The sequence below is a fragment of the Prionailurus viverrinus genome, chromosome C1 (genome assembly GCF_022837055.1).
Source record: "Prionailurus viverrinus isolate Anna chromosome C1, UM_Priviv_1.0, whole genome shotgun sequence".
NCBI classification, from domain to species: domain Eukaryota; kingdom Metazoa; phylum Chordata; class Mammalia; order Carnivora; family Felidae; genus Prionailurus; species Prionailurus viverrinus.
In genome coordinates, this window is record NC_062568.1 from 178,740,658 (window position 1) to 178,755,771 (window position 15,114).

Here is a 15,114-nt window from a genome sequence, read left to right on the forward strand (position 1 = left end):
AAATTGTCATGTATGTGGGAATTACTGGGAGCTTAGGAGACAAGCTCACTGATGTTTATTATAAGAATGATATATTGATCTTAACTATATTAGACCGGCTGTAGGCAAATTACAGCCCATAGGCCTAGTTTTTGTAAATACAGTTTTATTGGAACACAACCACACCCATTTGTTTCATGTTGTCTATGGCTGCTCTTGTTCTACACCAGCAGAGTTCTGCAGTAGCAGCAGAAAATATACATTTCACAAAGCTACAGTATTTACTATTTGGTCCTTTACAGAAAAAGTTTGTTGACTCCTGTGTTAGACTCCTGTTACTCAAAATGAGGCCCCTAAGCCAGGAGTCTCAGTATCACCAGGGAGCTTGTCCAGCCTCCACTTGGAACTATTGAATCAAAATCTGTTTTTTTTTTTAAATCCATTGAGGCATTTATTTGCATGTATGTATTACATCCCTAGGAAAAGAAACCCAGGATTTCCCCTCTTCTCCTTTTTCGTCTTGCCTTTTTATGGTCCATGACACTAGCTGTCAGTATAATGAAGCCAAATCAAGGGGATAGGAGCAGGTTATTCTACCATTTTCCTAGATCTTTGAGTTGCATATCAAATATGGGGCTGATTACTCCATACTTGTTTAACCTGCTCATGAGGTTCATAACAACTTTCCCAGCTCTGTGATCACCAATGGTTTCAAATTCATCAATGTAACCATGTTTCAGCATTACAATTAGAAACTGGGCAATGACTTCGGAGCATGGCCTAATAAGAACCTAGTGTTTGCCTCTCTTCGGCATTGTTGATATTCTTGACAGCATCAGTCAGGACACTGATATGCACCATTATGACAGCATGGAGAGATGGCACAGACAGAGCCTGCTTTTTAACAAGATCCCCAGGTGATTCAGAGGCACATTAAGGTTTAAGAAGCACTATATTAAACTCCTCAGTGGGCATAATCAATACTATTGAAAGTTGCGTTTCACACAAGCCTCTTTTACCCCGTGGGACATGATGTAATCCCCTAGGCACATTAGACTAGCGTGCCACTATCTCTGGATTTGATGTAGTGAATTTTTAAATGTTTATTTATTTTTGAGAAAGAGAGGCGGTGGTGGGAGAGAGAGCACAGGGGAGAGAGGCAGAGAGAGAGGGAGATACAGAATCCGAAGCAGGCTTCAGGCTCTGAGCTGTCAGCACAGAACCTGATGCGGGCCTTGAACTCAGAAACCATGAGACCATGACCTGAGCGAAGTCAGCCGCTTAAACGACCGAGCCACCTAGGTGCCCCTTGATGTAGTGATTTTTTTTTTTTCTTGGACTGTGTCAGGGCACAGTATCATTACCATCAGCCAGAATCAGCCTGGACAAAGAGATATCTGGCTACAGTTTGTTAGGTGCCTACTCATTCATTCAGTTGTAACTAATATTTATTGAGGGCATACTCTGTGCCAGGTACTGAACTACAAACGGGGGCAAATTGGCACAGTCTCAGCCCTCATAGTGTTATGAAATGTAGTGAAATTATTTTTATTTGAGAGAGAGAGAGAGAGAGAGAGAGCGCAGGGGAGAAGGACAGAGGGAGAGAATCCTAAGCAATCTAATGTGGGGCTTCATCCCATGATCCAAGGATGATGACCTGAGCCAGAATCAAGAGTCGGATTCTCAACCAGCTGAGCCACCCAGGTGCCCCATAGGTACTTTAATCCTCATGAGAAAACTGAGGCTTGGAGAGACTAACTGACTTGCTCCAAGTCATATGGCTGGTGAGTGGCAGAGCTGAAAATTGCACCTATGTCTATCTGATACAACAGTTTATGCTTTTTTCTATGTAGCATTGCTAAATGTGGTTCTAGGAGATTATAATCTAAATAGGTCTATAGGCAAAGAGCCAGTGTATTACAGATAAGAAACAGTATTCTTATCTCCCACTTCCAGATACAGCCAAGATGATGCTGCAAGATTAGGGCAGGATAGAAACTAGAGGAGCCCAGCTCTTCTCCTGAGACCTTCTCTTCAGAAGTGACAGACCTGCCACCTTTATCTGTGAGAAAAATAGATGACTCTGGTTCAATCACTCCTTCCTGAGACTTGGAGTGAAATTCATCTGAGGTGAATTCACCTAAGGTAGGACAAAAAAAACCACTGCCCTGGGGAGAATAAGGATCAGGGTTAATGCTGCTTCTTCCATGTGACTCCCGGGATGAATCCTCTTCAATGGGGCCACGTTTCCTTTCTGAATCTGCCTCCCATCTGTTCTATACATGCCCTCAACTGACCCTGCCCTCTCTCCTTGCCTTGCTCCTAAGTCATTCCATTTTACCCTCTTGAACTTCCATTCTGAGAGCTACAAATATACCTCTCTTACATACCTATATCTGGAGGAGAGAGATGAAGTGGAGAAAAGGAGGTGTGAGAAGGGGGATACCAGGACACAGCGCACAATGGAGAGAGAACTACACAGGCGAAATAGTGTACAAAATAGGCATCAGTTTCCCTTAGCCAGCTGCAGTGACACACAAGTAGATATTTTAATCCTATGCCTAAAGCATTACTGTTCAGAAAAAGTAAGGCAGGTAACTGAAAAGTTGCAAAATCTAGCAGCTAGAATCAGAAGTCCTCCAAGAATTGGATCTAAAGGAAACTGAAAGTCAAGCACCCAGGAAAGGAGAGGAGAGGCACAAATGGGAGGAGAGAAGGATAGAGGTGATGTAAGACTAAATAGAAGAAAGTCTGGCAATTAGGAGAGAAAGGAAGTAGTCTGACATTGGAAAGTGCCTGGCATGTAAAATGAGAACCTGGCAAGGGAAGAACAGGTGACGAATCAATTACAACAGATCTTGCCTGCCATTATCTGGGCTTTGGAAGTAAGTTGATGAGGTTTGGATTTAATAAATATTAAAATTCTAAAAACACTTAACTGCTGAGGGAAGCTTTGGAGCAAACAGCATATGAATAGATTTCTAAGGCTAGACTAGACATCCATCTATTATGGATGGTTTGAGACTAACACATCCATCCTGCTACCACAGAGAGAATTTAATGACCCTGCAGGCCTTCCTTCCAAACTTCTGAAAAGCTGGGATGGGTGGAGGGAGGGAGATTAAATGGTGCTAACTTTCATTCTGTGGTTTTTATCACAGATTCTCTGGCATTAATTCAGACACAATTGATGAGCATTTTCTCCAAACAAAGGATTTAACTGTTGGTCTTTTCATGAACATTGCTGTCCAATCCTTATATACCTTTTTATATACTTATTGCCCTACATTTATATACCCCTAAACACAGTAAAGTTCTACTGTGTAAGTTTATTTGGAATTTGCAATAGTTTCTTAAAGATTTTATTTTTAAGTAAATTTTATACCCAATTTGGGGCTCAAATTTGCAACCCTGAGATCAAGAGTTGCATGCTTGACTGACTGAGCCAGCTGGTGCACCTGGGTTTTACAATAATTTGAACAGGGGCTGTATATATATATATATATATATATATATATATATATATATGTGTGTGTGTGTGTGTGTGTGTGTGTGTGTGTGTGTATGCATGCTGGAGTATTACTCAGCCATAAAAAATAATGAGATCTTGCCATTTGGAACATCATGGATGGACCTAGAGGGTATAATCTAAGCAGAATAAGTCAGTCACAGAAAGACAACTACCATATAACTTCACTCATATGTGGAATTTAAGAAATAAAACAAATGAACACTCAAAGGAAAAAAGAGGCAAACAAAAAAAAACAGACTCTTAAAATACAGAGAACAAACTGGTAGTTGCCAGCAGGGAGGTGGTTGAGGGGATGGATGAAATAGGTAAAGGGGATTAAGAGTACACTGATTGTGATAAGCACTGAGTAATGTATAGAGTTGTTGAATCATATTATACATCTGCAACTAATATAACACTCTATGTTAATTATACTTAAAAAAAAACAGGGCTGTCAAAACAGAGCCATTTAGGACAGGATAATTCTTTGTTGTGGGGGTACTGTACTGTGCATTGTAGGATGTTTAGCAGCATTTCTAGCTTATACCCTCTAGATGCCAGTAGCATGCCCCCTGCCCCCAGTTTATAACAGCCAAAAATGTCTTCAGGTATTGCCAAATGTCCCCTGAGAGGTAAGATAACTTCTGGGTGAGAACCACTGCTGTAAAATTATAGTAATTAATGTGTTACAGGTGTAAAGATAGACAAATGATCCATGGAACAGAAGAAAGAGACCAAAAATAGAATCCTGCAAATATGGAATGTGATAAATGTTGAAGATAAAATTGCATGCCAATGGAGGAGGAATAGGTATTTATTAAATGGTGCTGGAGGAATTGATTGAAAAAAATTACAATCGTACTTCATACCATTCATAAAAACTTTTAGAAACAAATATGGGAGAATTTCTTCATCATTTCAAGTTATGAAGGATTTCTTTAAAATATTTTTTATGTTTATTTTTGAGACAGATAGAAACAGAGCATGAGTGGGGGCGGGGCAGAGAGGGAGAGGGAGACACAGACTCGGAAGCAGGCTCCAGGCTCTCAGCTGTCAGCACAGAGCCTGACGCGGGGCTCGAACCCATGAACTGTGAGATCACGACATGAGCTGAAGTTGGATCCTTAATCAACTGAGCCACCCAGGCACCCCAAGTTATGAAGGATTTCTTAAACAGGACACAAAAAGCACAAACCATGAATGAAAAATTTTATATCTTTTGTGTTGAAAATTACGTACCTCAATGGTTTCATAGACAAAGTGAAAAGCTAAGTGGCAGGTTGGAAGAAACGTCCAAATATATATATATACATATATATATATATATATATATATATATATAATTAAGACATACCAATCAACACCTAAATACTGACTGTGTTAGTTTCCTAGGCCTGTTGTAACAGATTACCACAAACCAAATAACTTGAAAAACAGAAATTTATTTTCTCAGTCCTGGAGTCTAGAAGTCCAAAATCAAGGCATCAGCAAGACTGATTCCTTCTAATGGCTCTAAGGGAGAATCATTCCATGCCTCTCTCCTACCTTCTGGTGATTGCCATCAAACCTTGGCATTTCTTGGCTTGTAGCTGCATCACTCCAGTCTCTGCCTCTGTCTTCACATGGCCTTATTCTCTGTGTCTCTGTGTCTTAACATGGGCTTCTTAGGACACCAGTCATTATATTTGGGGCCTGCCCTACTCTAGTATGACTTAATCTTAACTTACTTACATCCGCAAAGACTGTATTTCTAAGCAAGGTCTCATTTTGAAGTTCTGGTGGGACACTATTCAAACCCCTACCATCTGCCACCTGAACCCCCAAATTCATATCTATTCCACATGCAAAAAACTTTTATTCTATCCTAAATACCCCAAAATGTTAATTTATTCTAGTATCAACTCTAAATCCCAAATCTCACAATATAGATAATCTAAATCAGGTATAAGTGAGATTCGGGGTATGGACCACCCTGAAACAAAATTCTTCTCCATCTATGGACCTCTAAACCTAGAAAACAAATTGATTCTGAAATACAATGGCGAGACAAACATATGATAGATACTCCTATTCTGAAAGGGAGAAAATGGAAGGAATAAGAGTAACTAGTCTCAAGCAAGTTCAAAACCTAGCAGGGCAAATTCCATTTGGTTTCAAGGCCTGAGAATCATTTTTTGTGGCTTGATCTGCCCTCTGGGCTGGAGGAAGCCTCTGTAGCCTGTGCCTCTGTGTCTGTGTCTACAGTATTGCCCTTGGAGTCATTCTTCCTTTTACCTGAAGCATAGCACATATTTGTAGTTGAATACAGCTCATTTCCTGCTGGTTAGAATCTTTGAAGTCTGACAACTTTCCTTCATTTAGTTCTGTCTCTGGCCCCTTCAGTCCAAACTGGCAGTGTTTCTGCTGATATACCATTTTCAAAAAACTGTGTTGATCTTCCATATATGTCAAGGGGATTCATGCCATTACATAAGAGGGTTCTCCAAAGATTTTTTTCTGGAGAACTCATTTCTATTCCTGGATCATGCTGAGAAGGTTTATTTAGACCCATAAGTCACAAATTTAATCTCCTCAGCAAAAGTTTGTCCAGCAACACTCTTGGCTCTGTTTCTACAGCATGCTATCTGGATAGGCTGAGAATTCTTCAAATCACCAAGTGCAAGTTCCTTTTTGTTTAATAGTTCCTTCCTCAACTTATCTATTTCCCCTCATATTTTACTGTAAGCAATAAGGAGAAATCAGGCCACACCTTTCATACTTTTCTTGGAAATTGTTTGAACTAAATGTTTAAGTTCATTGCTTACAATTTCTACTTTCCACCCAACAGTAAAACACAATCCAGCCAAGTTCTTTGCCATCTTACAACAAGGATTGCTTTTCTTCCAGTGTCCAGTAACAGGTTCCTCATTGCCTCTGAGACCTCACCAGAAGCACCTTAATCTCCATTATTTCCAAAAGAGTCTCTTCAAGGCTATCTAGGCCTTTTCTATCATGTGCCTAAAAAATTTTCTAGCTTCTACCCATGACTCGATTCCAAAGCTACTTCTACAATTTTAGGTATTTGTTACAGAACCACTCCATTTTCTAAACCAGAATCGGTATCAATCTGCATCAGTTAGGATTCTTCAGAAACACAGAACCAATAGGGGAGATATGAGGCAGGCTGGAAACTTAGGCAGGAGTTGATGCTGCAGTCTTGCAGTCTTGAGATAGAATTTCTTTTTCTCTGGGAAGCCTCAGATTTTGTTTTTAAAGACTTTCAACTGATTAGATGATACCCACTCACATTAATGGGGATAATCTACTTAAAGTCAACTGATTATAGATGGCAACCACATCTACAAAGTATCTTCAGAGCAATATCTAGATTCGTGTTTGATTTAAAAGCTGGGTACTATAGCCTAGTCAAGTTGGCATACAAAACTAACCATCATACCAACCACAGAACAATGGACAAATAATAACAAATGGCTAATTCATAAAAGAGGAAACCCACAGAGTCAATAGCATAGTATATTTGTACAACCACTTAGACATTTAGATTTCTATGGGACTGGATCAGAAAACAGGAACTATTCTATGTTGTCCAGATATGAAAAGTTTAATATATGAGTTAGGGGCTTATACAACCATTGGACAAGCAGAATAGTAAAGGTTGAAGAAACCACCATCAAAGATCAGGGGGTGCTACCAAAAATATTGCTTTGAAACACCAATAAATGAGTCATTCTCAAGAGCGCTGAGAGGGTGCCGTGATTCTCAAAAACCTGAGAGCCAATTGTCTTAGTCTGCAGTAGTGAGATAGAAGCAGGTGGTGTTCAAGAGCTTCCTGGGAAGCTACTATGGCTTTCATGTCTTCCCACATATCTGGCTGTAAACTGACTTCAGAGAATAATGGCATCTTTTCTTCTACTCTCCATTTCATCTTGGAGAATATATCTTTACATGCGTCAGACTACTAGACCCCTGGAAAATTCATCAATGTAAGAGACTCCTTAATTTTTATAATGTTTATTTTCTACCGTCTGGCATGCAGGTGTCTTACAAAGGCTTCTAGGATATTTGCTAAGCAATTTCCTGTTCATTAGGTACAGTCAGCACGATGTTATCAAGGTAGTGAATTAACTATCTATGGAAGTTGGTTAGGAAATATGGAAAGGTGATATGACCAAAGTCTCTATACAGTCTAAATTATGACAGAGAGTTGGAGAGTCAACACAGACTCGAGACAAGATAATGAAGGTGCATTGTTTCTGCCAAGTAAAAGTGTCCCCTCTTTCTCTCGCTTTCCCTCTCGCTCTCCCTCTCTCTCTCTTCCTCCTCAAGAGGAAGAGAGAGAGAGGGAGAGCGAGAGGGAGAGTGAGCGAGGAAGAGAGAGAGAAGGAGAGCGAGAGGGAGAGCGAGCCCCACTCTGGTTATCTTTGCACAAGTGCACACTGCCCCCCCCCCGCACACCACAGAGAGAGAGAGAGAAAGAGAGAGAGAGACACCTACATTATCTCTAACAGTTTAAAGTGCTCCACTTGGCCTCCATCACTCTTATCACACGTTGAATTCAGGGAGCCCATTTCAATGATAGCATTTCCCACTCTCTTGCAGAGAATGGCAATACAGAGCCTTTCAAGGATGCTATGCCCCCTTTCCAGTGCATTTTTCAGTCTGGTGAAAGGAGTGTATTTTTAAGAGACTGCTGTAACTGATCATTTTGCCATCTTCAAACCAGAAGTCCTATATCTTGCCCTTTTCAAACCACTTAATCTGACTTTCATTCCTATCATTCTAATGCTCTTGCTAAGATTACCAATAATCTTAGAGCACCTAGGTGGCTCAGTGGGTTGAGCGTCTCACTCTTGATTTTGGTTCAGCTCATGATCCCAGGGTCATGGGATTGAGTCCTGGGTCAGGCTCCACACTAAGCGTGGACCCTGCTTAAGATTCTCTCTCTCTCTCTCTCTCTCTCTCTCTCTGCCCCTCTCCTCTGCTCTCGCTCTCTCTCTCCTCCCCTGCCCCCTCCCCCCCAAAAAAGATTACCAATAATCTTATGTTGCTAAATCCAAGGGACACCTTTAGCAGCATTTTACAATTTCTGTTCTTGGCTTTAATATTGCATTCTCCTTTGGAATTCCCTGTACATCTCTCCCCGTACATCCCTGTCTTAAGCCTGGCTCTTCCTCCACCATTCATTGTTTAATGTTAGGGTATTTTAGGACTATTTCCTCAGCTTTTTTTTTAATGTTTGTATATTTATTTATATTTATTTTTGAGAGAGAGTGAGCAGGGGAGGGGCAGAGAAAGAGGAGAGAGAGCGCGAGAGAGAATCCCAAGCAGGCTTCACACTGTCAGTGCAGAGCCCTATGTGCGGCTCAAACTCAAAAACTGTGAGATCATGACCTTAGCTGAGATCAAGAGTTGGATGCTTAACCGACTGAGCCACCCAGGTGTCCCTAATGTTTACTTATCTTAGAGAGAGTGGAGGGAAGGACAGAGAAAGAGGGAGACAAAGGATCTGAAGTGGACTGCGCTGACAGCAGCCAGCCTGATGTGGGGCTCGAACTCATGAACCACAAGATCATGACCTGAGCTGAAGTATGATCTCAACCAACTGAGCCACCCAGGCGCCCCCTACTTCCTTAGCTTTTTTCTTTTCTTGCCACACAAACCATTCTCTGTAGGTCATCTCATACATCTCAGGTCTCTACTTGGGTTGTTCTCCCTTCCTAGAATACTCTTTATCCCCTTGATATCTGGCTAATTTCTGTTGGTCTTCAGATGTTAGCCTAAATGTATGCCCTGAGTCTAAGACTTCTTGATGCCTTGGACGAGGTTAGGAACACTTTTTGAGCACTCAGAATTTCCCCTTTACAATAATTACATTTCTAATTGCTTTTTCATGTCTCATTTCCCATTAAATTGTAAGCACCTTGAGAGCAGGGGCAGTGTTAATACCTAACATAATGCCTGGCATGTAGGTGGTGCTCAATAATATTTATAGATTATTCATAGTTGAATAAATAGAAGTAAGGGTCAAATTTCATTTCATTTCAAATTGCTGAACAACTGTGGTCCAACCTTATTTGTTGAATAATATATATACTACCCATAATTTATAACACCTTCTTTTTCTTATATTCTTATATACCTAGACTATTTCTAGGCAATTATCTTCAATCTCATTGCTCTATCTACATGTAATTATGCCTACATCATGCTATTTATTTATTTACTTATTTATTTATTTTTGAGAGAGACAGTGCATGTGGGGAGGGGACAGAGAGAGAGGGAGAATCCCAAGCAGGCTTTGTGCTGACATGGGGCTTGAATCCACAAACCATGAGATCATGAACTGAGCCCAAATCAAGAATCAGACATTTAACCCATTGAGCCACCCAGGTGCCCCCATGCTATCTTTTAAAATAAACTTTTATTTTAGAATAATTTTAGATTTACAGAAAAGTTACAAAGACAGCTCCTGTAGGGGCGCCGGGATGGCTCAGTCGGTTAAGCGTCTGACTTCAGCTCAGGTCATGATCTCACAGTCCGTGAGTTTGAGCCCTGCATCAGTCTCTGTGCTGATAGCTCAGAGCCTGGATCCTGCTTCAGATTCTGTGTCTCCCTCTCTCTATGCCCCTCTCCTGCTCATGTTCTGTCTCTCTCTGTCTCAAAAATAAATTAAAGCATTAAAAATTTTTTAATTGAAAAAAAACACAAAGACAGCTCCTGTATACACCTCACTCAGTTTCCCCCCATTGTTAACATCTTACTTTAATTACCACCGTACATTTATCAAAACTAAGAAACTAACATTGGTACATTATAATTAGCCAGGTGCAAGACTTTGAGTTTCATCCACTTTTCCCATTAATGTCCTCTTTCTGTTTCAATCCAGGGCATTTAGTTTCTATGACTTCTATTAGTCTCTCTGGTCTGTGGTAGTTTCTTAGTGTTTCCTTGCTTCTAATGACTTTGATAGTCTTGAGATGTACTGCCCAAGTATATTGTAGAATGTCCCCTAATCTGAGTTTGTCTAATGTTTTCTCATAATTAGACTGGGCTTATGAGCTGTTGAAAAGAATATCACAGAGGTCAAGTGCACTTGCCTATCCCATCAGGGGTAAATGATACTCATGTGACTTCACTGATGATGTTAATTTTCATCACTTGGTTAAGGTTGTGTTAGCAAGTTTCTCCATTATAAAATCACTGTTTTTCCCCTTCTCTGCCCTGTCCTCTCATAGAGTTAGTAAGTATAGCTGACCCTTGGAGGGGAGAGAGCAGAAATTAAGCTAGGCACCCTAGAGGTGGAATCTCTACATATGTTATTTAGAATTCTTCTGAGAGATTTACCACTATTTTAATTAATTATAGTTTTTAAAACACTTAAAGTTTCTGGGAAGGGGAAATCTTCACTCATTTTTTATTTTATATTCTTCCAGAAGGTATTAAAATTATCTTTAAATCATGTTACAGTTAAAAATTAATTTGATGATGATTAGAATTATACTTAAAAATACATTAACTGGGAGGGCGCCTAGGTGGCTCAGTCAGTTGAGTGTCAGACTCTTGATTTCAGCTCAGGTCATGATCCTAGGGTCATGGGATCAAAGCCCACATCAGACTCCCTGCTGAGCATGGAGCCTGCTTAAGGTTCTCTCTCTCCCTCTTTCCACTCTCCTGCTCTTGCTCTCCCTCTCTCTCAAATTAAAAAAAAAAGAAAGAACTGGGGAAGGACCAACATCCAGGAATATGGTACCTATCTCTATTTAGTCAAATATTCCTTTATAGTTATTATTATATTCTGATAATAAGTTCTGGAAGCACATAAACAGATATGCAGGGATCTGTTTTGTAGTCAGACACTGCAGTCCTGTGGCTTGAGAGTCAGTCTGAAGATTGAAATAATGTCCTGGCTGTTCCAGGGAATAAACTTATCAGAGATATAAACTTGAGGTTGTAATTGAATTTTGCTACATGAAAGTAAATTATATAGAAAACAAGATTACAAAACCCCGAATGCAGTTTGGGGAAAAGGCTGATAAAAACCGTACATTCTTTGGGGCACCTGGGTGACTCAGTCTGTTAAGCATCCAGCTTTTGATTTCAGCTCAGGTCATGATCTCATGGTTCGTGGGTCTGAGCCCCACATCAGCAAAGAGCCTGCTTGGGATTCTCCCTCTTTCTCTGCCCCCACCCCCACCTGGCACACACATGTGCGTGCTTTCTCTCTCAAAATAAATAAATGAACCTTAAAAAAAATCATACATTCCTTGAGCTCAGGGGCCAGGTTTAATTAATCTTTGTATTCCCTACAATTCTAGGACACACTGGCACACACAAGCACTTGTTGAACATCTGTTGAATAAGCAAATAAATCAGTGAATAAATATTCACTTAAAGTCTTGGCCTTAAACTCTTGGCCATACCAAAGATGTGGTTTTTTCTTTTCTTCAGCCTTAGCAGATATTGTTTTCTATTTAAAAATTTTTAACAATATTTAAAATGTTTTTATTATTTTTGAGAGAGAGAGAGAGAGCATGAGTGGGGGAAGGGCAGAGAGAGAGGGAGACACAGAATCCGAGTTGTCAGTACAGAGCCCGATGTGGGACTCGAACTCACAGACTGTAAGATCATGACCTGAGCCAAAGTCGGATGCTGAACCAACTGAGCCACCCAGGCACCCCTAATTTCTTAAAATTCCAGTAGAGTTAACATATAGTTTTATATTAGTTTCAGGTGTACAATATAGTGATTCAACATTTCTATACATTACTCAGTGCTCATCAAGATAAGTGTACTCTTAATCCCTTCCACCTATTTTACCCATTCCTTCCCTCCCCCCCCCCCCCCCACCACCTCTGGTAACTATCAGTTTGTTCTCTATAGTTAAGAGTCTGTTTTCTAGGGGTGCCTGGCTGGCTCAGTCAGTGGAGCATGTGACTCTTGATCTCAGGGTCATGAGTTAGGGTCCCATGTTGGGTGTAGAGGTTACTTAAAAAAAAAAGTTCTGTTTTCTGGTTTGTCTCTTTTTTTCCTTTGTTTTGTTTCTTAAATTCCACATATGAGTGAAATCATATGGCATTTGTCTTTCTCTGACTAAGTTATTTTGCTAAGCATTATACTTTCTATATCCATCCATGTTGTAAAGGACAAAATTTCATTCTTTTTTTATGGTTGGGTAATGTTCCATTGTATGTATATACCATAATCTTCTTTATTAATTCATCTATTGATGGACATTTTGGGCTGCTTCCATAATTTGACTATTGTAAATAATGCTGCAGTAAACATAGAGGTGCTTATCTTTTCAAATTAGTGTTTTTGTATTCTTTGGGTAAATACCCGGTAGTGTAATTACTGGATCATATGGTAATTTTATTAAAATTTTAAAAAATATTTATTCATTTTTGAGAGACAGAGAGAGACAAAGCATGAGCAGGGGAAGGGCACAGAAAGAAAGGGAGACACAGGATCCGAAGAAGGCTCCAGGCTCTGAGCTGTCAAGCACAGAGCCCGATTCAGGGCTCAAACTCATGAACCTCAAGATCATGACCTGAGCCGAAGCTGGAGGCTTAACCGACTGAGCCACCCAAGTGCCCCAGTAATTCTATTTTTAATTTTTTGAGGAACCTCCATATTGTTTCCATAGTGGCTGCACCAGTTTGATTCTACCAACAGTGCAGAGAGTTCCTTTTTCTTCATGTCCTCACCAACACTTGTTTCTTATGTTTTTTGTTTTTTTTTAATTAAAGAAAAAGTTTATTTGTTTATTTTGAGAGTGAGAGCACGAGTAGGGAAGGGGCAGAGAGAGAGAGAGAGAGAGAGAGGAAGAGAGAGAATCCCAAGCAGACTCCATGCCATTAGCACAGAGACCGACGTGGGGCTTGATTTCATGAACTGAGAGATCATGACCTGAGCCAAAACCAAGAGTCTGTCACTCAACCAACTGAACCACCCAGGTGCCCCTTTAATTTTTTTTTTTTAAGTAAACTCTATCCCAAAAATGTAGCTCAAACTCATGACCCCGCAATCAAGAGTCACATGCTCTACTTACTGAGCCATCCAGGCACCCCTGTTTTTTGTGTTTTTGATTTTTGCCATTCTGATAGGTGGGAGATGATATCTCATGGTGATTTTGATTTACATTTCCCTGATGATAAGTGACACTGAATACCTTTTCATGTGTCTGTTGGCTATCTGTATGTCTTCTGTAGAGAAATGTCTGTTCATGTTTTCTGCACATTTTAATTGGATTATTGTTATTATTTTTTGGTGTTGGGTTGTATACCAAAGATACGGCTTTTTTAAATTATTTTTTTAATGTTTATTTATTTTTGACAGAGAGACAGAGCATGAGTGGGGGAGGGGCAGAGAGAGAGGGAGACACAGAATCTGAAACAGGCTCTAGGCTCCAAGCTGTCAGCACAGAGCCTGATGCTGGGCTTGAACTCACGGACAGCGAGATCATGACCTGAGCCAAAGTTGGATGCTCAACTGACTGAACCACCCAGGTGCCCCCCAAAGATACGTTTTGATCGTTGTTATGATACACCAGCTTCCACAAATGGTTAATTTTACATGCTTATATTATTTGAATGACTTGTCACTAGCTTTTTCATTAGTATCAACAATATTTACATTCAAGTTTAAACGACAGAGTCACTAAAAATGGCATAAATCTAACAGCATTGAAAGTATGTTTATTCTCAAGCTTTGTGCAGTGGCAGTGTCGTAGCCAATGGAGTTTATCTGAGGTGCGGTTATTGTTAATTGAAAGTATGCTTACTATCAGCCCAACATATTGAAATATAATTCTATGAAAGATTACATTTAAAGAGCAGAATATAAAATCACATCCAGGCCATGATTACAATGATAAATCAAGCTTGCACATGGTAATAGGCATATATTATTCATGCTGCTTAGCATCCTTTCTCTGTTTTTTCCTAAGAGCACATTTTTTTTTTTTTAAGATTCATTTATTTTTGAGAGAGAGAGTGCAAATGGGGAAGGGGCAGAGAGAGAGGGGGCAGAAGACCTGAAGCGGGTTCCGCACTGACAGCAGTGAGCTCAATGCAGGGCTCAAATTCACAAGCTGCAAGATCAAGACCTGAGCTGAAGTCAGACGTTCAACCGCTCAACCTACTGAGCCACCCAGGTGCCCCACAAGTGTTTGTTTTTAAGGAAACCACTTCTCACCAGTTCTCAGCTATGTAGGTGGATCCTGATAATTCAGGTCAATCTGAACTTTATCTCCCTCTCCATAGAAGTTGGTTCATGGATGGGTGGGTAACCCAGTCAGAGCCTGTTTGCTAGGGCTTGATGAAGTGTGAGGATGTGGGATCTAGAACTTCTACAGCTGTTGCTACCATACTGGGAGGGCCTGGAACTCCCTAAGGTTACCACATGGTGCCTGAGGATAAAGCAACACAGTGGTAGGCAGAATAGAGTAAATGAAAGAAACTTGGTACTTGGTGATTTAGTTTGAGCTGCTAGGTCAAGCCTCAAGCTCATCTTGAGCAATTCCTTTATTGTTTAGTCATTTGCAAGTGAAACGTCTAATAGATACACAGTCAAGGACAGGAAACAAGGGGGAATAAAAAGAGTATTGATTTGTTGCAGTCATGGGA

General features: G+C 40.3%; 1 pseudogene; it reads left to right on the top strand.

The window, feature by feature from the left end:
- Positions 1 to 14,193: 14,193 nt before the first annotated feature.
- Positions 14,194 to 14,319, top strand: LOC125174121 (uncharacterized; annotated as a pseudogene).
- The last annotated feature ends 795 nt before the right edge of the window (positions 14,320 to 15,114 follow it).